Raw genomic sequence first — 27,376 nt, 5'->3', positions numbered from 1 at the left:
CAATATGGATACCCCATTATCATTTCCTCCAACATTGTAGAAAACAAAAAATCGAATATTGAAAAGTCATGATGATATCGATCGATGTGAATGAACCCTAGGGGTCCGATCGAGTTAATAACATATCGTGTAAAGCATACTAATAGCCACAAATTAATAATATCGAATTAATTGGAGGAAGGAAAGAAAACAAATCAGAATTTTAAAAAAAAAAGTAATAGGAGAAGAGAATTAGTACATCAAGAGGAAAACAAAAAAACAAGAAAAAAAAAAAAAAACAAAAGCAGAAGAAACAAACGGGATTGGTTTCAATCATTCAGAAGCTTGGAGATAATAATACTAATTAAGACATATATGCTCGACATTATAGTTTTTTAGATATAAAAATATTATTTTTCATATTAAATTTATAAGATATATTTTTTAGTCGCGCAGAATGATTTGATTTATGTTTAATTTTCTATTTAATTTAAAATAGATATAATTAAAGATATTAAATTTAAAAAAAAAGATGAGGTTTGCTACACATAAATTGATGTGTTAACATACGATTTACAGACTTATAGTGTTATCTATTATAATTTAAAAAAATATTAAAATATTAATTATTTTTTAATATAATTGATGCAGAAGCCTTCCACATCATCGATATGTTAGGTATATAAAAAAAATAAGATTTATAAAAAAAATTAAATTCAAAGAAAAATTAAGGGAACCATGAAAAGGATTTTTCTGGTTAATTAATTAATTTCGTCTAAATTAAAACTGATTGCTACGAAATCAGGACCCTTATAAACTTAAATATTCTTGCTCTCTACATCAGTAGAATATTCAAAAGACGTACTGATCAAAGTTTGAAGGATCAACAAAACTAGTACTGGGAGTCTTGCGCAAGTGCATGGGCATTAATGTAAGGCTCAAGACTCAAGTTACTGTGGTCCCCCTGAAGAGATTATATATATGACTACATGCATTCAACAAAATTATAAGATTCCACCTGCGATTAGAGAGATTTTCGTCGATACTAGCAGGGATCATGAGTCATGAGTGGCATTGATCATGACCTATATCTAGATTGATCATGACGGCCTATATCTAGAAATGACGGTTTGTGATTTAATGGATTCGAGCACAATTATCTACAAAAATGGTTGGTTTATGCGCTTAGGCCGTTTTCTAGAAAAATTGTGAATGATATTTAATGGCATGTTTTAGATCAAATAAATTAATGAATATTAAATAATGTTTTTAAAATAATAAAATATTTAATTAATAAATTAATTTTTTAAAACTATATTATTTTTTAAACTCCAAAATATAAAAAAGTTTACTTAAAAATTAATTTTTGTTCAATTGCACTACAAATAAGTTTGAAAGAACACTAGTACTGGGAGTCTTGTGCAAGTGGGCATTAATGTATGGCTCAAGATCACTCAAGTTACTGTGGTCACCCTGAAGAGATTATATATATGAGTACTACATGCGTTCAGCAAAATTATAAGATTCCATCTGCGATTACAGAGTGGCATTGACCTATATATATCTACTCTATTATAATAAGTAGCATGGTTATCTAATTGTGAATAGTAATTTTTATTATTTTTTTATTAAATTTTTTTATTTTTTTGTTAAGTCATATTTTACAAAAAGATCATTATTAATGATGTTGTAAAGAAACTGATCAATAAACCAAAAAAATCATGATGGTCGACTACATCATGATTTACAACATCATTAATAATGATCGACTACACATTTCATAATATAATATTATTGACAGAGTACTAGTTTGAGTACTACTTGGAAGTGATTATGAACATGGTGAATCTAGGGTGGTTGATTATCTGATGATCATGATGTTCTTGATATAATAAAAATAACATTAATTAGTTTGATATTATACAGGTTAATATATATATATATATATATATATAACTTGTTGATAAATTGTCAATTATGCGGTATTAATACTCTTAAATATTTTGGGTTAAAAGAATTTTATGTGTTAAAATAAAAGTATTAATTAGATAATGTGATTATCTTTGTTTGGCTTGAGAAATGATTTTCTTGTCCCTGATTAAATTCAGATAGAGTTATCAAGAACTTTATTTGTTCCAGGATTTATCAAGGGTTAAGAGTTGGAAAGAAATCATCATAAGGAGGCCCACATACAAGCACTTAGGCGCATGAAAAAACCTTTTTCCCGTGCAAGAGCCGAAGCCCATGAAGTAAATCAGGAGCATGCCTCACGCCTAAGTTCTGCAGCTGGGAGAGGAATGCACAGGTGTAAGGGTTCTCTCGTGAATGTATGTAAGGATGTAAGGATGGAAAGAAATAGTGATGAAATGGAAGTTGCAGGAAGTAAATGAAGATGAAATGTTTGATAAAATGGCACTGAAAATATCAGATTGCCAATAGGGTGCTTCGAGGGCTCCCTCAACCTCCAAAATGATTAAGTCCTTTACAATATTCCAGATAGTCTGTGTGTGGCTCCGGACGTGAATAAAAGGGTTGCAGCCATAACAAACTAGTCTAATGGCTATGCAACACGTGTAAAGCAGAATAACAAACTATGGTTGCAACGGAAAACAATTAATAAACGCAGGAATAACAAAAAGTAACGACAAGTAGTTTATTATTGCTGAACGACTGGTAGCTTCTCTTCTCAATTGATGAAACGGTGTGCTTCAACTAATACGGTGCGTTCTGAGTTGCAAGACTTAAGATACTTCCAGACCCTGCTTCAGCCCGACATACTCTACTCCTTAGGGTTGCTTCCTCTGATCTCTCGGTACCTTCTTCCTCGTCTCTTCCGAGAGTCCCCTAACAACAGGAGCCTGGGGACCACAAAGAGAAGCCGTTATGATGGAGAGGCTCGATCCATGGCAAGGAGAGAGAGAGTAGGAGAGAAGATTCCGAGTATAAAAAGAAGATGAATTTCTGGGTATAGGGGGTTAGATAGTTTTTTTTTTACTTTCCTTTATTTTCCTGCTTTGATTCAAAGGCGATTTTGAGAGTTTAGGGTTTATTTTCTTTTAAGAATTCTATTGTCTTATGAGAATGATCGGCTAAGTTTTACAACTTGGGGTGCGGTACAAACTTTCTTTTATCTACATTTTTGCTAGATTTCTATAGATTGCAAATTCCAAACCTTGCTTTGCTTGAGACCAAATCTTGGGAAAAAAGAAAGTGGGTTATATTCTCTTGCTCTTATTCGTGATTTGTTGTTGACATGAGGCACAACAAATCCTTGAATTAATCAAGGTTTCTATTAGCCAAATGTTATAGTGAGATTGATTTATACTTTATTGAGGATATTTCGTGTTAAGAACTGGCACATATACTTTGGGTGTATATTATTTTTAATCTGTGATCTGTTAATTCCTTGATTGGGTTAATAGAAGATAAGTAGTGCCCAAAATTCTTGTGGAGGGTAGAAATAAAGGAAGCTTAAAACCGTGACCCAAGCGTTTGTTAAATCATTTATTTGGAACTGTTATTTTCAGCTTTATATTAAAATTCTGTTTGTTACTTGTAGGAATTAGAATTACAGTTTTTCATCAATCAGAATATTAAATTTTCAGCAACTATTTCTTTTATGATTCAATTCATCTTTCAAAGATTTACAAAACCGAGATCCTCAAATCACAGCCATATATTTCGTTTTTATTAAATCTTTCTTTGTGAATATATTAATATCCATTTTGCTCATTGTTTATACATACAAAAAAAAAATACAAAAAGAAAGAATTTTACACTTCATTTTACTTCTTCACACTTTTTATACATCATTATACTTTCCAATTAATTTTCACAAATACTTTAATAAACATTTGGGCCTGTGGAATACGATCCTGGACTTATCCTTGATACAACTTGGCACTTCTACACTTAGAAACACGTTTGAGAACACATCACTTGTCTTATAAGTTTCTGACAAAGAAAAGATATTACCAATGAAAAAGTTAACTGGCAAGAAAATACTAAAAAATAAAAATAAAATAAAGGAGACATGAATTATTGAGCCATCCACGTTGGCCTACAAATCACAAGGCTCCAACACATTAGTCACAACTCCAGAATCTTCAGGAATCACATAGCTAGGTTGGTGCGTGTCCTCTGGACACTGCTGTAATGGTCTTGATAGAGGAATTCTACAAACTCTGTTGTAATGCAATGTATTGGCAGTGCACGATTTCTGTTTGTAAAATGTCTAGGAAAATTAGATTCATTTTGTATCTCTATATATATCACCTTGTATTCATCTGTTCTCATATTATACGATACTAGTATATATATATATATGTTCGATAAAATAGGGTGTTTTTATTTTTTGCTTGGAAGATAAGGTGTTGGATAATATATTTCGAAATACAACGGAATACAGTCGTGGAACTGTGCAGCCCAAACCATGCATACAAGCTGATTAATTAATTCTGGCCTAGCTCTCATATTGCTAAACTCGTACTGCAACAAATATTAGACATGAACTTTTGTTGGGAATCAATATTATAAGGTGTTCAATACGTACAACAACATTCAACGTGATCCTCGCTGAAAACTAGTTTTTACGATGTATTCTCTTCAGTACCACAATATGATCTGCATGCCAAGAAATGGTTGAGATTCGACAAAGGGATAATGATAACCATACTACTCTCTTACCATCATTTTACTATTCCTTTTATCGTTCGACAAAACTGCAATGCGCGTTGCTGATGAAAGTTCAGTTGACATTGGACTCCAAAGAGTCACGAGTTCCTCTATTTTCAGATATATATATATACTAGCAGTGTATGTACGTGCGATGCACGTTTGCCCTGTATTAGTTTATTCTAAAATATAAACATCTAGTGTAGAATAAGAGAATTTAATGATAAGGTCTATGAAGATAATATAATTAATTGTTTAAGTAAACTATAATTGTTTAAAGTCTCTGATAATAGATTTAGACAGACTATATGTTTAAGCAAGTCAGGAAAGTGAATATTACATAATTATTTTTTTGGTTACTGAAAGTAGAGTCTAAAATGACTATATTACATAATTGTTTCTTTTGCTACTGAAATGATTTTAGTTAATTAAAAATATTATGAGATTTAAATTATATTAAAAACTCTAATTATTTACATGATTTTAATTTTTTAAAATATTTAATAAAATTCTTTCATTTATTTTACTGTTTAGAACTGTTTATTACTGTAATTGTTTATTATTGTTCACGAGTAATGTTCAGTACTGTTTATTATTGTATCACATACTATAGCACTGTTAATTACTATTTATACTGGTTAGTAGTATTTATTATAAAAAAATCTTCACTGCCTTCTAACACTCTACACTCCATATTATTTTTAATTTTTATTATTTTTTTATCAAATATTTATTATATGTATAATAAATAGAAAATTTGAAATAATTTAAAAAGAATAAACTCACAAAAAAATTTTAAAAAAAATATTAAAAATTTAAGAAATTCAAAAAAATATAAAATGTAAAATGTGATAGAAGTTGTGTAGTAAAATTCATTTATTATTGTGGTACTGTTTATTATTGTTGTATATAGCCGAGATAATTTATCATTGAATATTCACAAAATTATTATTTTATTTTATTTTTCAAGCATCTTTTAGAGTATAAGTTTATATACAATATTATTTTTAATAAGTACGTACTCTATTTTATCAAAATCTTTAATTTAAATTTCAATTTTTGAAATTTTTAAAATTTCAATAATTGATTCTATATAATTATATAGGTAAAACTATAAATATTGATATAAGTATTTACATATAGAAATAGATTTGTTGATAAAGTTTTCCTATATAAAAATTCTATATGTAGCCACTTTTATGTTTTATTTGTACATTTTATTAATGTAATTGACTGTGTTACAATTTTTAATATAATTTTTGCTGTTAGTTATATTATCTTGAACACATAAGATTTAAATTTTAAAAATTTATTTTTTAAATTAAATTATGTCATATAAATAATATATAATGTAAAAAAGAATAAACTCACAAAAAAATTTTAAAAAAAATATTAAAAATTTAAAAAATTCAAAAAAATATAAAATGTAAAATTTGATAGAAGTTGTGTAGTAAAATTCATTTATTATTGTGGTACTGTTGATTATTGTTGTATATAGCCGAGATAATTTATCATTGAATATTCACAAAATTATTATTTTATTTTATTTTTCAAGCATCTCTTAGAGTATAAGTTTATATTCAATATTATTTTTAATAAGTACGTACTTTATTTTATCAAAATCTTTAATTTAAATTTCAATTTTTAAAATTTTTAATATTTCAATAATTGATTCTGTATAATTATATAAGTAAAACTATAAATATTGATATAAGTATTTACATATAGAAATAGATTTGTTGATAAAGTTTTCCTATATAAAAATTCTATATGTAGCCACTTTTATGTTTTATTTGTACATTTTATTAATGTAATTGACTGTGTTACAATTTTTAATATTATTTTTGCTGCTAGTTATATTTTCTTGAATACATAAGATTTAAATTTTAAAAATTTATTTTTTAAATTAAATTATGTCATATAAATAATATATAATGTAAAAACCTTCAAATAATTTTTAAACTAATTCGAAATTATAATTTGAAACAGTTCAAAGTTCATGCAGAATAAATATTGAATAAATGACATTAAATAATTGACTTAAAAAATTCTAAAATCAATGAAGCAAAATAAATTATTTCAGTTATTAATTTACAGTATGAAATTAAGAAGTTAAAGGATCCATACTTTTGATACTTTTATGAGCAGCTTGTTGTTGGGATATCTTGTTTCCACTTTCAACTTCACGGAGTTCAACCTATGTAGAAAATTCAACAATATAATATTACAGTAAAAACAAAAGTATATTTGTAAAGGAAAGAAAAAAAAAATTATTATTATTGAACATTAAATTGTAGGACATATAAATACTTAATAAATGTATTTAACACAATTATTTTTTCTTAAACTCTCTCTCTCTCGTAGGCGATTCCGCAGCACGGTGGTTCTCCTCCAGCGCTGCCCGGCGCCGCCGAGTCCCGGCTATCGTCACGGCCAACGTCGGCGTGTTCTCCTCACGCCGGCGAGCATCCCTGGCAGTTTCAATCTTCCCCACGCGCAGCCATGGTCTCCTCCGTGGAAGGAGAACCGAAATGGGTCTCTTTGATTTTTTTGAGTTTCCGCCGCCGTACGTCAACACCGACGGTCACGACCACGACGGAGGAGTCCCCCTCAAGGCGGCGACCATCCCAGCCGCCTTCGAAGTGGGCCATGCGCAGCCCTCCGTCTCCCCCACGGAGACCGAACGGAAATGGGTTTCACCCATTTGTTTCACGTTACGCCGCCGTACGTGGCCACCGAACCTCACGACCACCACCGACGAGTCCCCTTCAAGGCGCCGACCATGGCACCCACCTTCGGAATCCCCCACGTGCAGCCTCCGTGTCCCTCACCGAAACCCACACGGAGAAAGAAGAAAAAAATATGCGAGAATTGTTCTGTAAATTTGAAGTGTTCTGTAAATTTGAGATGAAAGTGTGTAGATCAGATATCTCATCTCTTATATGTAAAGATTAGATATTTATTTTACGTTTATCTGTATGTAACGATCAGATATTTTGAGTGTGGAAATCGGAGCTGGAAATCGGAACCGAACGAAGAAGAAAAACAAGATTAAAATCGGAACTGAGAAAAAGCAACTGAGAAAAAGGCTGCTACTATGCACTACTGTTCATGTTTTATACACGCTTTTAAGTATTAGGGTGAGATATATATATATACACAATATATATACATATAGAATAATTAAAATAATTTTGAGGTAAGAAATTTATCGAACATATTTTTTATTTTCTTAGAAAAAGAAATTTCCTATTACGTATATATGACATGCATTCACCTTTGCATATAGCTAGCTAGGATACTGTTCGTGAGTCTATATGACATATTTTGATCCTTATATATGCTATAAACTCGTGAACATAATTTTTTTAAGTGAATGATACCTCGGAATGAGTATATATATATATATATATATATATATATATATATATATATAATGTCTTTAAAGTTGTTTCGGTACTGAAGATTCATCATCATATATAATATTGGTTACTATTATTTTCAAAGAACTTTAATTTAAGCAACATGATCATCATGTTAAGAACAAAAAATGATCATGTATTGTTTCATGCTATATCTGAAAATTGACTAGATCATACAAGTTGGCATGATATGCTCATGATCAATTCGTTATGTATATTAATATAAACTATATATGGACAACACTTTAAAATATATATACGTTATGGGACAAATGATCATCCAGATCAATTTGGTCAAATCCAAGTACTGTAAAACGTGGGATATTGATCATGAAGACGTACCGTAATGGTTAAAACATTAATATTGTCTGCAGAATTATTAATGCCTGCTACTCTAGCTATCAGCTTGGGCCTTATCGAATCGCCCACTTCCGAAATTCAGTAGATGATCGATCGTATACAAGAGTAGATGGAATGGACGGAATATTAATAAGAGATCTCGTAAATGGGCGTATGCATGGGAATTAAATAATATTAGGGCGAGCCCAAGATTTGAACTTCGGAGATCATGATTGAAGCAAACCGGTCTAGCTGGTCATCGACATTAACAATATAGCTAGTCATCGACACAAACACCCTGAAAAGAAAACAAAATGATATTCTGGATCTCGTAATTGAGAGAATGATGTCATGGATGCATCAGACCTTTTTGCCAGAAGAAGACCGGATAGGCAAGCTAGACAAGCTAGAGAAACCAGATACAACATATAATTTGTTAACTAGTACTTCTCTTTCTTATAATTAGGCAAACTGGAGATTTATTAATGTTGTTTGTCAATTCTCGACTGCACCCAGATGATGCGGAAAATAAGCTTTGACTCACTTGGGTTATGAGCCTTGGTACCGGTTTTCTTCTTTTTGTTTCGCAGATTAGGGCATTTCCAGCCATCTCGAGTCACCATGCACGTCTGATTAGGGATCGGGGGCGGCTCAAAGGGGAGTGGATTAGGCAGCTGCGCGCCAAGATCCCCACCCCATGATCTATGGCCCCTCAAATAAGAAAGTAATGGGGAAAAAAAAAGGGCAGAAGGAAGCATTCCATGGATGGATTGTAGTTTTAATATAGTTTTTCATTGGAAGTTTATTTGTTTGTCTAAATCTGAAAAAAAAAATGAAGATAGACTTATAAAGAAAAAAGAAAATCAGAAAATGTATTTGAATCTTAAATTAAGAAAGTATATGCATTTAAGAAAAAGAGAAATTGAAAAGATAACTCAATACAAAAAGTTGATAAATAATTATAAAAGAATATTTAATCGGCCTTATAATGAATTTTTCTGGTAGATAATTATTATGATAAAAATATAAAGGCCGGCCTTCTAATTTTTGCCCAAGGCCTCATTTGACATTGTGCCCGGCCCTGCCTCCTATGATCCGCCATCGCCAAGTTCATAGCAATTATGATCTGATCGGAGGTTATAATAATAACTTTCAGATCATTAATTGTGAACGAGGCGTATGTACTGATTAATGGATACAGCACGCTGCACTAGTTAGTACATTTGACAGGAAATCAACAAATTTTATTTAATTATTTTGAGCCTCTCTCTCTCTAGAAATCCTGATAAAGTGTTAAAAACTATATGATTAAATGAATGAATTATTTAACTAAAAAATAAATTAAATACTTAATTATATAGTAATTTTTAGTACTTGACTCAATGTTAAAATCCTGATATTTTGCTCTTAAAACAGCTGGTCCACATCAAAATTAATATCCCAACTTTTACTCATCTCATATCTTACTTATATGTTGTAGGACATTATCAGAAAGGTGTTAAAACCAATGTTTTGAATACCGTATCGGATGTTGTACCGGTCAAGGCACTAAAACGAAATATTTCGGTACCGGTATTGTTTCGGAATATCATTTTGGGATAATATTTCGGAATGGTCGATATATAAATAAATTATATATAAAAATTATATTTCAAAATAATAGTCTATATATAAATAAATTATATATAAATACATATACATATAAATTATAAACAGTTTAGTCTGAATTGAGGGTTAAAAAATAAATTTATAGTTTGAAAAAATGAAAAAAAGAAAAAACACTGGCCGAAATATCGGCCGGTACCAGCCGGTACGGCTGTACCGGCTGATATTTTAGCCAGTATGAAATGTATATAGTCCCTGTACCGGCCGGTACGAAAAATTTCGGCCGTACCGGCCGATACGGAACAAAATTCAAAACCTTAGTTAAAACACATGGGTATTCTTGGAAATACCCAACTGACACGGCAACTCCCAAAGGAAGGCTCTGGAAACTCACACACGGACTGTAGCAGCACCCGGATCGTGGCTTGAAGGCCACCAAATGAAATGAGCAGCTCAAGACGCATTGCAGGGACGCTGAAATGCGCAACTACGGAACCTAGGATGGTGATGAAACGCAGGACAGCAAGACTCGGATTGCAGAGAAAAGAAAAGGAGGACGCGCACTGCAAAGAGCTGGAGGTGAACTGGTGTTGGGCTGAGGCTCGAAATGCACGAAAAGGGATGTGAAACGCGGGGCTGGAGAAAGAAACGCGCATTATAAAAGGATTTTTACTGGGCGCCGACTCGGGTCCTTCTTCGTTTTTTATTCTCGCTTTCATTTTTAGGCTCTTTCGGTAGTCTCAATTTTTTTTTTTCTGGGTTTTCTTAGTTTGCCTTTTCTTGGAGGAGATTTTCGGTTTCAGACCTTTGTTTTCTTCAGAGGAATTTATTTTATCAGTTGTGGAGATTCTCGATTATTTCAGCAGTTTTGTTATGCACAGAACAATTTACTTGTTTAAATTTCTATTTTGCGAATCTAGAGATGATAGGCTAGATTTTTAGCTTGGGATTTAAGGAGTAACCCATAACTGTTTGAGGTTGGATTTTCTTTGATATTTTGTGCTTTTGATGATTAACTTGATGGATTATATTTCAATTTGCATCTAGAAAGGATTGGAGTTCTTTGTTCTTAGTTTAGCTCAATTGTAGACGTAAAGGCACAATTGATACTTGAACAAGTAACATGACTTTGATGGTTTTCTTTCACTATTTTATAGTTGTCCTATAATTTGTCAAGTAGCTTTATTAGACTAAAAAATTGTGGTTCATTGCTATATTATCTGACCATGATATTTAGGAATGAGAGAATGGTTGAGAAAAGATGAAAAGAGAAGTAAATCCATCACCATATCAGTGGGCGAAAATTGCATCCCAAGTGTTTGTTTTATTACTTCCTACAAGTTTAAGTCAATTTTCATACATTTCCTCTAAAGCTCTTGATTCTTAGTAATTTTAGAAACATAGATTCACATTTATTTTCAGTTTTACTTGTGCTAGAACTTTCAGAACAACCAACAATTTCACTCTTAATTCAGTCCACACTCCCTTAGTAAATAGCCCAATTTTTGTGTCGATATAGATAGTGGTCAACCTTTGAAATTTATTTCTCATTTCTTATTTTTTTTGTTTGTTTTGTTCATTGCTAGATCCTTTAGTTTAATTTTTTTATCCTTTCAAAATTTCTTGCCACCATAAATGGTAATATGTTGTCTTCTGAATATGAAATGTTTGCTTAATTTCCATTGTCTTTGTGAATTCGATTTTGGGATTTACCCTTGTATTACTTTGACAGCTTCTACGCCTTGGAAGTCGAAATTAAAAGCTGATCAAGTTTTTGACACCGTTGCCGGGGACAATTGGTGTTTAGTAGAGCATTCTCATATTGTTGAGAAGACGTTTGTAGTGCTATGAACCTCTTCACAGCTTGGGTGACATTCTTCTTTATTTTATTTTTATTTTTTCTTGCATATTCTTTCATTTTCTGTTATTGTTTGTATGACTGGTTGGATTAGGGACCAAACTTCTCGGTTGGTTAGGACAGAATCATAAGCATCTTTTACCTCAGCATCACTTTCTCTTGAGTCATCTTCTGACACTAATAGTACTATGGCTGAAAATGAGAATCATGATCGAGAAGTAGTAAATCAGAATAGGATACTTAGAGATTATTTACAACCTGTCAGAACCAGCACACCCTTATGCATAATCCAACTTTTGAATGCAAATGCCTTTAATTTCAAACATGAAATGATTTCATTAATTCCACATTTTCATGGCATGGAATCCAAGAATCCTTACCTTCATATCAAAGAGTTTGAAGAGGTATGTTCTACATTCATGGACCGGACATGCACTGAGGAGGTTATTAGACTAAAGTTATTTCTATTTTCCTTGAAAGATAAGGCTAAAACGTGGCTAAATGCATTGACACCTAGAACCATAGGCACATGGCAGGAAATACAAACTGAATTTTTGAAGAAATTCTTTCCAATACATAGGACAAATGCACTTAAAAGACAAATCATGAACTTTACCCAAAAAGATTTTGAAACTTTTTATCAAAGTTGGGAAAGGTTCAATGATCTTTTAAATACTTGTCCTCATCATGGTTATGAAAATTAGCGTTTGATAAGTTTTTTTTATGAAAGTTTGACACCTAAAATGCGCCAATTTGTACAAACCATGTGTAATGGAGAATTTTTTGACAAAGAGCCTGAGAAGCATTTGAATATTTGGATTATCTTGCTGAAAATGCTCAATCTTAGGACACAAGTGATGTGCATGATAGGTCTAGGCAAGTTGAGTCTGGTCATGGAAAATATACTTTAAAGGAAGATGATGATTTGCGTGCTAAATTAACCTTGTTGTCTAGAAAAATGGAAGCCATGGAATTGAAAAAAGTAAATGAAGTGCATGCTGTCCATAAAAATTATGAGAAGTGTGGCATATGTGAGGATCATGGGCATTCAACTAATGAGTCTCCCATGATCCCCGCATTCAAAGAGGTATTGTTGGATCAATCTAATGCTGTAAATATGATATATAAACTATATTCTGGTCTTTACTCTAATTCTTACAATCCAGGATGGAGAAACCACCCAAATTTTGGGTGGAGGAATGACCAGCAAGTAGCTCCAGCAGCCTCGGCACCGGGACCCTCTCAACTCACAATTCAAGCACCTCCAATGCAAAAGAAGGGACTTGAGGAGATGGTACAACAATTGTCAAACACCTTGCAACAGTTTATGCAAGGTCAAGCAACAATCAATAATCAAAACTCTTAAACGATAAATGACATTCGGAGCACACTTACAAAAATGACTACGACATGGAGCTCTCTAGAAAAAGAAAAATTTACTACACAACCTCAACCCAATCCACAAAGTCTGCCACCTTAAGGAGCGGTTGAGAGTTCAAATGTAAGGTAAGTGAAGCCAGTCACTACTTTGAGAAATGGTAGGGTGGTGAATATCCCAACTCAAGGTTCAGACAAGGCTGGTAAGGTCTCTAAACCTGTACAAAATGAGGCTGAAAATGGTGAGTTTGAACAAAATGAAACTGAAACTGAAAGGATTTCATGTCCTGTACCTGCTCATTTTCCTCAAAGATTGGTTCCTCTGTATAAAGACAAACACCAATCTGAAATTTTAGAAATATTTAAGCAAGTTAGGATTAATATCCCTTTGTTGGATGCTATTCAACAAATTCCTACATATGTTAAGTTTCTAAAAGATTTTTGTACGGTTAAAAGGAAATTAAATGTGCAAAAGAAAACTTTTCTTACTGAGCAGGTTAGTGCCATAATTCAGAGCAATATCCCACCAAAATATAAAGAGACCAACAATTGCTTGTGTTATAGGAAGTTTAAAAATTGGTCAAGCATTGTTAGATCTAGGTTCAAGTGTGAATTTACTACCTTATAATGTTTATGAGCAACTTGGTTTGGGAGAATTAAAACCAATTCCAATCATTTTACAACTAGCGGACAAGTCTATTAAAATGCCAAGAGGGGTTGTTGAGGATGTCTTGGTTCAAGTGGATAAATTTTTTTATCCCGTAGATTTTGTTGTGTTGGACGTTCACTTGACACCAAAATCTTCTTTTCAAGCACCTGTGATTTTTGGGAGACATTTTCTTGCTACTTCAAATGCATTAATAAATTGTAGGAGTGGTGTTTTAAAGCTGAGTTTTGGAAACATGACCCTTGAACTAAACATTTTTAATATTTGTAGGCAACCTCAAGACTTGGAAGATGTACAATAAGTAAATTTGCTGGAAAGCATCCTCGAGGAAGAGGCTTATTTGGCATACCAGCCCACTAACATGCTGTTTGAGTTAGAAAATATTTGTGATCTCATTACTGATGACACCCCCATTGATGTTTCTCCCGTTTTTAATGCAGAAAATAAATTTGAGACTAAATGGAGTCATGGTCTTCTGAGAGTTTCTGGGTTTGTGGAAGGGACCTTTTCGGTTTCTTACTTGGGGGTGTCTTTAGTTTCTAATCGTCTTACGGCTAGATCTTTGGAGCCGCTTGTGAATAAAATTCGTGACGAGGTGACAAGGTGGAAATTCAAATTATTGTCACAGGGTGGGCGGGTAATACCGCTGAAACATATTTTTTCCTACATGTCTATACATCTCTTATCAGTTCTTAATGTTTCTAAAGTGACTTTGAAGACGTTAAACTCAATCTTGTCTTCTTTTTTGGGGTGATGTAAATGGTATTGCTAAGAAGAAATGGTGTTCTTCGTCCAACGCTCTCTATTCATGAAATTTGTTTGGCGACTTATGGCTATGGATAATTTTTGGACGTGGTCATCTGTTGCTTGCAAAAAATACAGTATCATGCTCTAGGTTTTGGAAATCTGTTATGTTAGTTTTACTTGATGTGTGTGAAAATATGATTTGGAAAGTTAAAAAAGGGAAGGGTCTCATTCTGGTTTGATCGGTAGATGGAGAATGGTCCCCTTTGTTTGAGGGTGCCAGAAGTAATCAATTCATTGCTTCAAGTTAGGGAGTGCTGGGTTGACAATGCAGGGGATTTCGAGTTCATTGAAAGCTTGGTTGGTGCAAGTATTATGGGGGAAATTTTGTCCTCGTTATCTGCTGGGAAAGAGGGGGAGGATATCATTGTTTGGATGTCTTCCCCTAAAGGTGGTTTGTTGTCAGCATGTGCTTGGGAGATGATCTGAGTTAAGTGAGATCCTACCTCAGGTCTGCACTGGATTTGGAAGAGAGTGTTGTGGAAAAAGATTTCCTTGTGTATGTGGAAGGCCTGTTATTAGTGCTTATAAGTGGATACAAGGGTCCAATCTTGTGGAATTTCCATGGCATCGAGGTGTGATTGCTGTTTTGTTAGAAATGTTGAGTTGCTTGACCATGTTCTGTTTTCAGGGGAGGTTGCGAGACAAGTGTGGCAGAGAGTAGCACTGGAGTTGGGTATTTTGGTCATGACGCCGAGATCATGGTGGGGAAGTGTCTCCCAGTGGTTTGCGCTTGCCAAGAAGACCTCGCAGAGAGGTATGCTCATTGGCTTGATTCCTTGCCTCATTACTTGGAAACTATGGCATAGACGTTGTAAGGCTCGAATGGAGGACTGTGTGGAGTCATTTGAAGGTGTTTGATGGTCATAAGTTTGGCCGAGTACTCTTTCGGGGTAGTGTATGAAAGTGGGCTCGCTCTCATCTTCGGATGAATTGATTTTGCAGTTGTTAGATCTTCCCGTGCAGCTTGTTTGCCGCAGACAATCTCAGATTGTTTCACGGAGTAAACCATCTTTTGGATATGTCAAGCTCAATGTCGATGGTAGTTGTTGGCGAAAGCCGGGGACCTGCGGTGGAGGAGGGGTATTTCGAGGTAGTCATGGTAATGTTTTTTTTTTTGGGGGGGGGGGGGGGTGGGGTGCTTGTTTTGGGCAATGTACAAATAATGCGATTGAACTTAGAGCCCTTAAAGAGGGGGTGGCTTTGTGTAAATCTTTGGGTTTTCTTTTTCTCGAGATAGAGTGTGGTTCTAAGTTAGTGGAGGACTAGGTCATTGCTGTGAGTTGCTCAATTTGGTATCTTTGGGATTTTTGGGAGGAAACTCTTAAGGAATTATAGGGTGGTAGTTTCTTAATTCGGCATCAGTTTTGAGAAGTGAACCAAGCTACGGATTTTTTGGCTCGTAGAGGTGAGGAAGGTTTGACATGTCATGTTGTGGATGAAGCATCACTGCCAAGTTTTATGTGGGGCATCATTCTGTTGGATAGGTTAGGCTTACCATATTTACATCATTAAGCATTTTGGCTTATTTACTTTACTAGTTTTTACGTGCTAGAGGTTTGCTTAGATTGGACTATATTGGTTTACCTAGTTTACGAGTTTAAGGTTTTATTGTACGAGTTTGGAATTGTTTGTTTTGTTGGTCTTTTGTTTTACTGGTTTTAGTTTAAAAACTAGGCATGTTTAGATTGGTTTATTGGGTTATTGGTTTATTGGTTTAGTTTATTGTATAAGTTATTGAATATTTGTAAGTCTCAATTATCCTGCTTGTTACCACGGTATTCTTCCGCCGTAAGTGAGGACAATCAATAAAATTGGGGTACTGTCCTTTTCTCAAAAAAGAAAAAAAATATTAGTCTACAAATAACATTCATCTGATAATAATGGACGTGCAAAAATGAGCAAATAGACATTTAATATGTAGAAATGAGCCTCGATCCAAATAAGGTATAATACCAATAAATACAACAATTATTAACTGCACTATACCAGAAATTGAGTATGTAAAATTGAGCCATGATCGCATAAACAGAATACAAATTAATGCAGTAGTTATCAACATGCTCATGTTTTTCATCTTTATCTTACCTTATCCCAAATTTTTACATTTATCATTGTTCACTATTGACGGTGTCCTGTATCCTGCATACATGGTTTCCCTTGTGAGGGCTGCATCAGCACATGTAACATACCACCAATTAAGTGAGAGTGGAAGGAAAAGATAAGAATCTACTTCATTGGTGTAGTAAGAAATAGTCTCTCGTGTTGCAAAGTGTAGCTAGTCCAATATATGGAAAAGCAACACTATGCAAAAAGCCTAACTCACATGTCCCGATGTAAGATGATAGATGACTTCTTACCTTGTGGTAGGCGAGCTAGAAAACCCGTCGAACGTACAAAGGCGAAGAATGAACGTAAGGCAAGCAATGGTCAATGACAAGACCCTTGCGGGCTCACAAACTTTTCGAGATTATACGGAAACACTCATAAGGTAACAGTGTCATACACAGAAGCCAACACTCCATCTAAAGAGTCACATCTAGAGTGGGTCTGCAGAAAGGATTACGACTTGACAGATCATATCGTATGAGCTTAAAGGTATGGTCCAACGCCACATGTGAGATCCTCACTCTAAGAGAGATTGAGGATTGGACTTAAGGCATATGCCTTAAAGACATGCAACCCAAGCCCTACCATTCTGTCTGTATCATCCTGTGGTGGGACGATCAAGATTAAAAGACTCCTATTCAATTTCTCTCATTTTCCTTCTTTTCTCTCTCCTTTGCCACTTTCTTTCTTCGTCCTCTTCTCTCTCTCTCTCTCTCTCTCTCTCCACCATTTCCTGCTTGCATAGTGCCACGCACTATTTTTGCACACACTGCAACTCTCTCTCCCACTTCCTTTGTTATCCAGCTAGCTAACTTTCTCTATTTATAGGCAAGTTTAACTGATTACACCATGACAAGTATTTTTTTTTATCCTTAATAAATAAAATTTTTGCGGCGGGGAATATATTCCTTGTAGTCAGATAGCCTACAATGCAGCCTAGTGTACTAGCTTAACTTATGCGAGCATTTTGAGAGACAAAATACTCAGGACTTAAGGGAGTATCTTGGGAGGCAAAGTGCTCGCACCATCACCATTGTGAGCACCTTCTGTAACGCCCCGACCCCGAGGATCCAGAGAGTCAACTCAAATAACCTGATAATCAAGTCTAACAATACTAATGTATTTCCAAATCCAAGAATATATACTTCCAAAACTTCAAATCAAATGTAAATACTTCAATTTAATAAACCATACATACTCACATATCAAATCCTCAATCCAACAACCCAATTAAAATAGAGTTTTGCTACGTACAAGCAAATTTGCGTACTAATCTGCGTACTAATATTGTTGTCTTCATATTTTAAATTCAAATTAGCATTGTTTTCAATAAAATCTACTTTTTGACCAATCATATTGAATGAGTGCGCGTATTAGTGCGCAGAATCGTTTACAATTAGATTTTTCCATTAAAATATAAACTCTTCTTCATGTCTCAAATAACAAACTAGAGTAAAATAAAATTGACATAAGTCTCCATAAACCATCTAAATCCATTGAAATCAACTTAATAAATAAATAACATCCAACAACAGCACTAATACCGCGAGATACCCAATAACAATTCACAGCTAATCTTGTCCACAAACTCTAATATTGATCCTCAGTTGAACCATCAATGTCACCTGGAAATATTATGAAGATTAAGGGGTGAGTTATCAACAACTCAGCAAGCAGAGAGCATATACTAGCATGTAAATATGAGCATTTATAACGTTCGGTATGCAAACAAAATACTTACTTTCAGAATGCAGAAACAACATATTTACTTTCGAAATGCATAAAAAAAACTTGGTACAAAAAATTAGAGCAAAATTTCCAGAAAGACAAATTTATTCTCAAAAAGAAAATCCATTGGCATATCCAAACTGAAACATTATATTCATATCATCTCATAGCATCACATTGGGATAAATATCATGTTTAACCCCCGTGGTAGGGTTATAAATCACCATTATACCCGTGGTTGGGCCGTATACCATGTTTCACCTTCGTGGTAGGGTTATAAACCACCATTATACCCGTGGATGGGCCGTATACCATGTTTTACCCCCGTGGTAGGGTTATAAACCACCTTTATACCCGTGGCTGGGCCGTATTCCATGTTTCGCCACCGTGGTAGGGTTATAAACCACCATTATACCCGTGGCTGGACCTTAACAGAAATAGAATGGAACATCATTGGAATCAGATCACATTCATATATAGAATCAGAACTTCATGCCAAGGTTTTTAGATGACACATCATATCAAAACAAAAATTGAATAGTTTCAGATCATTTCACATGTTCGAAATAAACAAAATCCAAAATATCTTCATTTATTCATAGCAAAAACTTTTAGATTTTCATATTCACTCCTTTTGCATAGTTCATAAAAGAATGCACAAAATTAGCTCATGTCTACACCAATCATGGTAGAAAATACTTTCTCTTATATAGAATTTATGCATATGCAGAATAAACATCTAAGGTCGTTTTCATATTTCTTTTCAAAAATAAACATACTTATTTTCAAAATCAACCTCATTTCATTTCATTTATGCAAAACTAGTATATGAACCCCGCCTACCTGACTTCCGTATACAAGATATGCCTTGGATCTGTTCTCTAACAGTATCACAACCTAAAACAATAAATATATACCACATAATTAATAATCCAAACAGGTATATCACTAAACTCAATTAATAAAACTTAAATCAGCCCTTTTTAATCTAAACTTCTCCATAAGGTAAATTCGGACAACCCACTTCGAACCTTCAATATATTCACTCTAGCACCACCAAGTAATTTCCACCCACCAGACACTTAACCCAACCCGACCAGCCTAAAAATAACTCAAAAATTACACTAAATAGTCCCAATTACTAGTCCAAAATAGTCTCACAAAACCGTCCAAAACAATCATACTCCTCAACTTCAAGACTTCCATCATAAGCAACCACAATCCAACAGATAAAACACCAAAACAACATAAATTTACATAGGTAACAAATTGCCAAAAGTTTACTGCAGTAGTGCAAATTCTGATCAACGCCACAATCATATCAGTAACAGTACTCTACCACATTTCACAATCCAACTATAATATCCAAATACTACCTAAAGCTTCGAAAAAAGCTTACCAAAAAGAGTCACAAAACTTTGAAACACTTCGAATGGGTGCAACCCACTGAAGTCTACACCCAAAGTTCATAGAGATCTCTAGTGAAAGAGAAAAGTGTTTGTGCACAAAGGGGAAAAAATTGAGTGGTCTGAAAGTGTACACTACGAATTCAAACGGAGAGGAGATGTGTGCGAAAATTAAACAGAGTGTAAGATAAAATAATGAGACTGGAATCGGATGGTGGGAGAAGAGATTTGACCATGTCTAGCACTTCCGATGTGAGGCTCGGCAGCAATACCAGGATCTAGAGACCCACAAGCCAGCTGTACAGCAAAATCAACTCATGAATAGTCACGGAGCAGTCGGAGAGACAAAGAGAAACAGAGGAAGGGAGAGAGAGATGACTCACCGTCATGGAACCCAGTTAGCGGCAACGAGTTTCCGAGGACACACAGAGAGACGAAAAGAAACACAGCTCCCACAAGGATGAACCAGTAAATGAGTAAGAGGGAGAGAATCGAAATGATTTAGGGGTGCGAGGGAAAACTTCACATGAGAAACCGAAAATAATTGCAGAATGTGGGGAAGAAGTTGGAAACATCAGAGAGAAGAAATCGGGAGTGAATAGGGATGGGAAATCGACTGGGAGAGAAGAGAAAAGAAAATCACAAAGGGAAGAAGAGACTCACCAAAACGACGTTGTCTCGTCTAGGGGTCTTTCGGGCTAGGCTTCAATGGAACCTGGGCTTATAGCCCAAGTGTTGCACCTTGGGTGGCGAAGTGCTCACACTCCCGTTCTTTTGTATTTTTCCGTTCTGTCTTCATTCTTCCTCCCAAACTTCAATTTTTCATTCTATTGCATTGATCTTTTTTTTTTATTCTTTTATCATTTACTATCCTATTTCATTTTTCTATTCTATTGCATTAAGTAAAAAAAACAAACTCAATCGGTGACCCCGATCTGTGGGATAAGCATTTCCCTTAACCCAATAGGTACCGTGCAATTGCATGCCTCAATTTCATGAAGCACTTCTTCAATTGGTTTCAGACGACTGAGTTGCAGAAGAATAAACTAAAAGAGATCACAGTGAAATTTTAACTCAATTCCTTTAATTATCTCAAAGGAAATCAATCGTGATGAAGATCCCTTAAAAGCTTGCAGCTAAAATAGAACATATTTTATGGTTTAAGATATCTCGATTGCTCGAAGTTGTAACTTTTGGAATTAATTGTATCCATTTTTTTATATATATATTTTTTTTAGTTAAATCATTTATAATTTTAGAAACTATTCTTTTAAAGTGTTCTCGAAAACGTGTTCTCGATTCTCATATGATATAAACACTTTTCTTGCCAGCTTTTTAGTGACAACAAATTAAGAAGTAACTTAATAAAACTCAAAAGGTGCTCAAGATTCTCTACAACAATTATCGAGGCAATTAGAGGTGGAGAATGGAGATCAGGTTAGTTGATCACTTTAAAAGCACTTTAAATTGCCACCTTTACTTTTTTACCTTTATTTCAGCTGTCAACCCCAGTGAGTTGCTAAAATTCCGTTACCTTGTTTCCTTACTGTTTACCATGAGGAATATTGATCCAAGATGCATGTAATGCACAAGCACTGGAATTTGGTATTAATGGATGACAAGCAAGATATTTTGGGTCCCATTTTATGTAAGTGTATTGAAAAATTTTATATACACACCAACTCTCATCTTATTTTGATTCTAGCTATTATAACGAGATGACATTGCCTATCAACATTTAAATTTTTCTGTTTTAAAAATAAAGGATGATCAAAAGGTAATAAAAGTATCACATTTTGGTCAAAGACTTGTAATCTAGTTGACATAATCCCAGCCTCTGAAATAGAGGTTTGGAGTTCGAAATCCCCTTCTCCTAAATAAACAAATAAAAAACGTATCACATTTTGAATTTTGAGATAAAGTATAATGAAAGTATAGTATGTAACATTAATCAAAAGCATTTAATGGAGAACTCATTTAAGTTTTCACACCATCTGTTGGTTTAATCCTTTGATGATCATGTCAATGCCCTAATCTAATCTTATTCTATGGTTGAAACAAGTAAAAGATTAAGAGTCAGGTTATTTTGCCGCTCAAAATAGCCCGCTCATTTTGACTGATAATAATTTCTAGTTTTTTATTTTTTTCATTTTTCTATTTACATTTTTTAATATGTTTAAATATTTTAAAAAAACACTAATACACTTAAAATTACTTCTTTAATCATTAAATAAATAAATAAAAAGTCAACGGTCACTTTGAGAGGTCAAAGTAGGAGGTAAATTAGTGTTTTCCAAAGATTAATATATCTATCACAGGGAATCAAAAGTGGATACATTAATTATTGTTGGTCATAGATTGTCATCTGTATATTTCCAATGGTTGGTGAGGATGGGACCCTATTTATGTATGACTTGTTAAAAGATAAATAAAATAAATAAATGCAAAACAAAAGAAAAGCATTTACAGAAAACGTGCCAAGTGGGCTCCAAAACTTAACAAGAAGCATGCATAAACTAATGAGAGAGAAGAATAGCCCTTTGCTGAGCATATGGCAGCAGAGATTAGATCACTTCGAATTATATACATCATGAGAATCGAGAACACGTTTTCGACTTCTGTAATGAAGTTGAGTTTTTTCTCATTAAAAAAATAAAATGGAAACTATCTTTTCACACCAACCAATTTTCCCATTTCTGAATGATTGTGGAAATATAAAATAGTTTGAATTAATATGTTTTGTTAGGATTTTAAAAAAAATTGAATAAAAAAATTATAAAATTATAAAATTATTTTAATATATTTTTTGAAGATAATTTTTATTTTGAAATCTGAAAAAATAGTATTATTTTTTGTATTTTGTTTGAAATTTTAAAAAAGTTGTAATGATTAGATAAAAAAGTTAAAAATTTAAAATTTAAAGTATTTTATATTTGATTAATATTTGATAAAGAAATATTTAAAAATATCTGGAATACTTAAAAAACAATTGTATTGCGACACACAAGTAGAAATGAATGTAATAAGATTGATATTGGTATCATTAGAGATGATATAGGTTCTGTTCTTACTAGATTAATGCAATCTAAGTTCTATTATGTTGATCCAGTTATTGCAGAAGCTAAGGATTTACTTACTGTTGCTAATTTTTGTAAAGAGCTGAGTTTGAATTATGTGCTTTTTGAAGGAGACTCATGTCAAGTGGTGCAAGCAATGACTGGCTTAAGGGAACAAATTGCAGAAAAGTTTCGATGTTTTGTTTCAGATATGCAGCAACTACTAGCTAATACTACATGGCAACTTTGTCATGTCAAGAGGGAACTTAATGGTGCTGCGCGCACGTACGTACACGCATCTCTCGCGTACTAACAGCTTGATATTACATAGATAAGTGATTAATGAAAATGTTGGTTTTGATATCAGCCTTGATATAACATATAGATAAATGATCGGTCCAAGCAATAAAGGCTCCAAAAGCAAGACCCAAAACCAAGCATGGGCTCCTCACCATCCCAAGCTAGGCATGGGGACTGAGGTAGGCCCAAGTTTCAATTAAAAACCTAAGAGATGCACATGCTCTTATGAGCAGGAAGTCTATCGACCACCTTTTAACTAGAATAATTATTACGTAGTTTTGAAGCCTATACACGTACGCGATATCTCTATGATAGTAGGATGTAATGTTACTTGATATTTATATAAATAATTATAATTTATGACATATGTGATATGATGACAGTATTACCATATAATCTTTTATTCTTAAAAAAATTGATATTTTTAGTCTAATTATTATATTCTACAAAATATGTACAAAATTTTAATAAGTAGAACTAGACAATGGAGATCACCTCCAAATTTGTGACGCTCGCCCATCTTGCCATGCTTGGGTAGGAAGTATTAAAGGATATTGGGTCTGGAGAGGGTGATGCACCTAAGTACGTAGTAAAGAATGCTCAACCAAACTATAAAAAGGCAAGGTACATCTGCCAGTACCATTCAGTAAGGGAAACTAAAAACAGAAACAGTTCCGCTTTGGAGCGGTTATGACCATTTTGAGCCTTATTAACATTGTATAAAATAAAACCATGAGGATGACTACATCAAATTGTTATCTAAAATACCCTAAAACGTATTTTCCTTCCCTTCCTCTATGTTACTACCCATTGTGCCCCTTTGTTATTCTCCACTAGTCGCCGCCACCAACCAACCTAATGCCAGGCAGCCCGATGCAGCCACCCACAGCCACCACGTGGTCCGATGCAACCACCATCGTTGTCCTCCATGGTTTGTTTTGAAGATGCATTTTATCTTGATTTTTCTTGAATTTAAAAGACAATCTAGAACACGGTGTCTATTCTTGAATTTTTTGATCACTTTCTACATAAATGGGCATAATATGTTTAGGCAACATTTAAATTTATAGGGGCTCGCGAGCACTACAACAGAAAGGGTCTTTTGGGACGAAAATTTTCGTCCCAAAAGACCCCAATTTCGTCCCGGAAAAATTTTTGGGACGAAAAAAATTCGTCCCAAAGTCGTTCCAATATCACTGTGCCAAAAGGCATTTTGGGACGAAAATCACCATTTCGTCCCAAAAAAATTCTTTTGGGACGAAATTGAAGGAAACCGTTCGAACAAGTTCGAACGAAAAAAATTTTTCGTCACGGTTTAAATTCGTCCCAGAAAATAGTTCGAACGGAAAAAATTTTAAGTTCGAACAGTAGTAACGTGTTTGAACGATTTCGAAATATGTTCGAACACACATGAATTCGTTCGAACGTTAAATGGTCAGGTCGAACGCTATATGAGTTCGAACGGTATAGGATATGTTCGAACACGACTGAAATTATTTACGTTTGAACGTTGTGTGATCGTTCGAACACTACGAACATGAATTTCGTTCGAACATTATATCCACGTTCGAACGCTATTGCCGTTACATAGAGTTCGAACGTTTTACGTTCGTTCGAATGATATCTCTTTAATTTAAATCAATAATAGAAAACCAAATAGACATTCATACTATTTGTCACAATACATTAGAAATTGTTTAACACTCACAAAAGTGTTAAAATAAGCGCAAAGTAAATAAATAACAGTTGAGACAGGTATTGTTCGTACATAAATAGATAATCCCAAAATCCATCAGTTGTTTGGAGGCCTGTACTGTTGCATAAGCTGCTGCATTTGGAGTTGCATCTGTCTTCTGAACTCTTCTTGTTGTTCTTCATGTTGTTTGAGGCGCATCTCCATATCTGCTTGTTTTGCCAATTGAGCCTCTAACTCATGCTGTCTTGCAGTCAATTCTTCGATTCTGGAATTCGCATTCTCTAGCGCTATAGAAGTCATAGATGCATTCCCAGAAGAAGAGGAAGAGGGACCAGGCTTTACACAACGACCCAAACCCCTCAAATATCCTGAACGTTGACCCAGGACTTGTGTAAAAATCTCAATATCACTTGTTGAGGAATTTTGATCTGACGCAGATTCAGCACGTAGGACAACCATTTTATCTTAGCCATATATAAGATAAAGAATTAATATCGTCATAAATATTCTAATATATTTAATTTAAACAGGTTATAAAACTTACATAATTTTCACGGGTATCAGGATGAGTCCACTCTCCATTACGATCAGTGTGCGATGCAGCATATAATTTTGTCAGATCATAATTAGTATCTGAATCTTGCTACAATAAATGTGTTAAAGATATAAAGTCATTATGATGAGTCAAATAATTAACTATATCCAATAAAAAAAATAGCAATACCAATTTCTGAGAAAGACGATGGAAAGATCTTGAGCCTGCATGATGATTAATCTTCAATTTTGATCTATTTGTTTTGTTTATAGAACTTCGCTCCTGCAAAGAAATTGAAAATATTATGAAGCGAAATGACAGATATGACAAGTAAAATAATTAAATTTCATTATACCTGATATGATGGATCCTCAAACATGTCACAAAGTTTTTCCCACTCAGAAGGTCGGACATCCTGGAAAGGATGTTGGCGTGCATCTTCCTTCTTCTCAAACTTATTATAATGCTCATGACACCTCGCCTTATATTTGCGGAATGCATTACCCATAAGCTCTTCCACAGTCTTACGCTCCTCTCTCCGACCAAAATTTAATTCGAAATCATCCTTAAAAAAATAGTCACAAACACATTATCATTTATAATATTCTAAATTTAAGTAAAGTATAGGAATTTATTCTACTAAATCAATATTTTAAACATTACCAAACAACGCTTCTTGATAAGCTCTTTAACATCTTGGGGGACTTTCTTCCATGAAGTCTTTGCCAAAGGTGCGTAAGTTCGTGTAAGAGCACCCACATGTGATGCAAGCCATGCTGCTGGTTGTCCTTCGCCCCCAGTATGTTCGTCAGGAATGTTAACCTTGATCTTACCCACCTTCCGATATTTTTCCAACGTCACCCCTCTAGTGGTGCCTCGATCTTGACGAGATTGTACTGTAGATTCCAAAAAATATAACATTGTAATCAATTACATTTATATTTCTATTATAGGACCTTAATTAATAACTTTTATGAGTATTAGATTTTTACCTTGTTCTGTAGAATCAATCTCTAATGGTGAGTCTGAAGGAGAGCTAGGAACAGGTGGAGATGGGTTGCGAACTTCCTTCCTCTTTGGCGGCATAATTTCAAACTACTGATACATTCAATAAGTAAAATATTTGTCATCAAGTGTAATGTTAACACTTAATTGGTCAATCAGAATCTGTATCAGTTTCATTTGACAATTCGCTCTCATCATCTGTAGATACTTCAGATGATTCAACATTTTCCTCAACTGTCGCATCAACAATTTCAGCCTCAATATCTTCTCTATTTAATGGAATCATCTCATACTGGCTCAAATCCACAAACAAATTTAAGGCGGGTTGACTCTCTTGGTATGCCTCTTGAGTAGAAGAGTCATATTCTTCTTCATCTTGTTCTTCCACCTGAGGGATAACATCATATATATTTCTTGGAGAATATTTTTGAACTACTCGCCATTGATTTCCTAACTTCGGGTCATCTAAGTAGAATACTTGAGATGCTTGAGAAGCCAAAATAAAAGGATCATCTTCATACCATTTTTTTGATGTATTAACACTCAAAAAATATTCATCATCACGGACTCCAGTACGAGGATTGCTTAAATCCCACCAATCACACTTAAACAGATACACCGCAAGCTCTCCCAAATATTTCATTCCAATTATATCGACAATAACCCCATAGAAATCAATATTTTCTCCATCATGACTTCCTTCGACTAGGACACCACTATTTTGGGTTTTCCTATAACAATCTCGATCCAGTGTGTGATACCTACTTCCCCGAGAAATACATGCAGAATATCGAGCAGCGCGTCTCGATGGGCCAC

General features: G+C 34.0%; 1 long non-coding RNA gene and 1 other non-coding gene across 2 annotated transcripts; one reads left to right on the top strand and one right to left on the bottom strand.

The window, feature by feature from the left end:
- The first annotated feature begins 10,386 nt into the window (after window positions 1-10,386).
- LOC118344294 lies at window positions 10,387-13,383 on the top strand. The gene is made up of 2 exons (XR_004798063.1): window positions 10,387-10,707; window positions 11,752-13,383. It is a non-coding gene; the product is annotated as an uncharacterized LOC118344294 (long non-coding RNA).
- On the bottom strand, window positions 12,465-12,571 carry LOC118344380. The gene has a single exon (XR_004798152.1). It is a non-coding gene; the product is annotated as a small nucleolar RNA R71 (small nucleolar RNA).
- Window positions 13,384-27,376: the final 13,993 nt, after the last annotated feature.

Source organism: Juglans regia, chromosome 13 (assembly GCF_001411555.2).
Source record: "Juglans regia cultivar Chandler chromosome 13, Walnut 2.0, whole genome shotgun sequence".
In the NCBI taxonomy this organism is placed as follows: domain Eukaryota; kingdom Viridiplantae; phylum Streptophyta; class Magnoliopsida; order Fagales; family Juglandaceae; genus Juglans; species Juglans regia.
The sequence above is the reverse complement of the archived record's forward strand: the minus strand, read 5'-3'. Positions and strand labels throughout refer to the sequence as shown.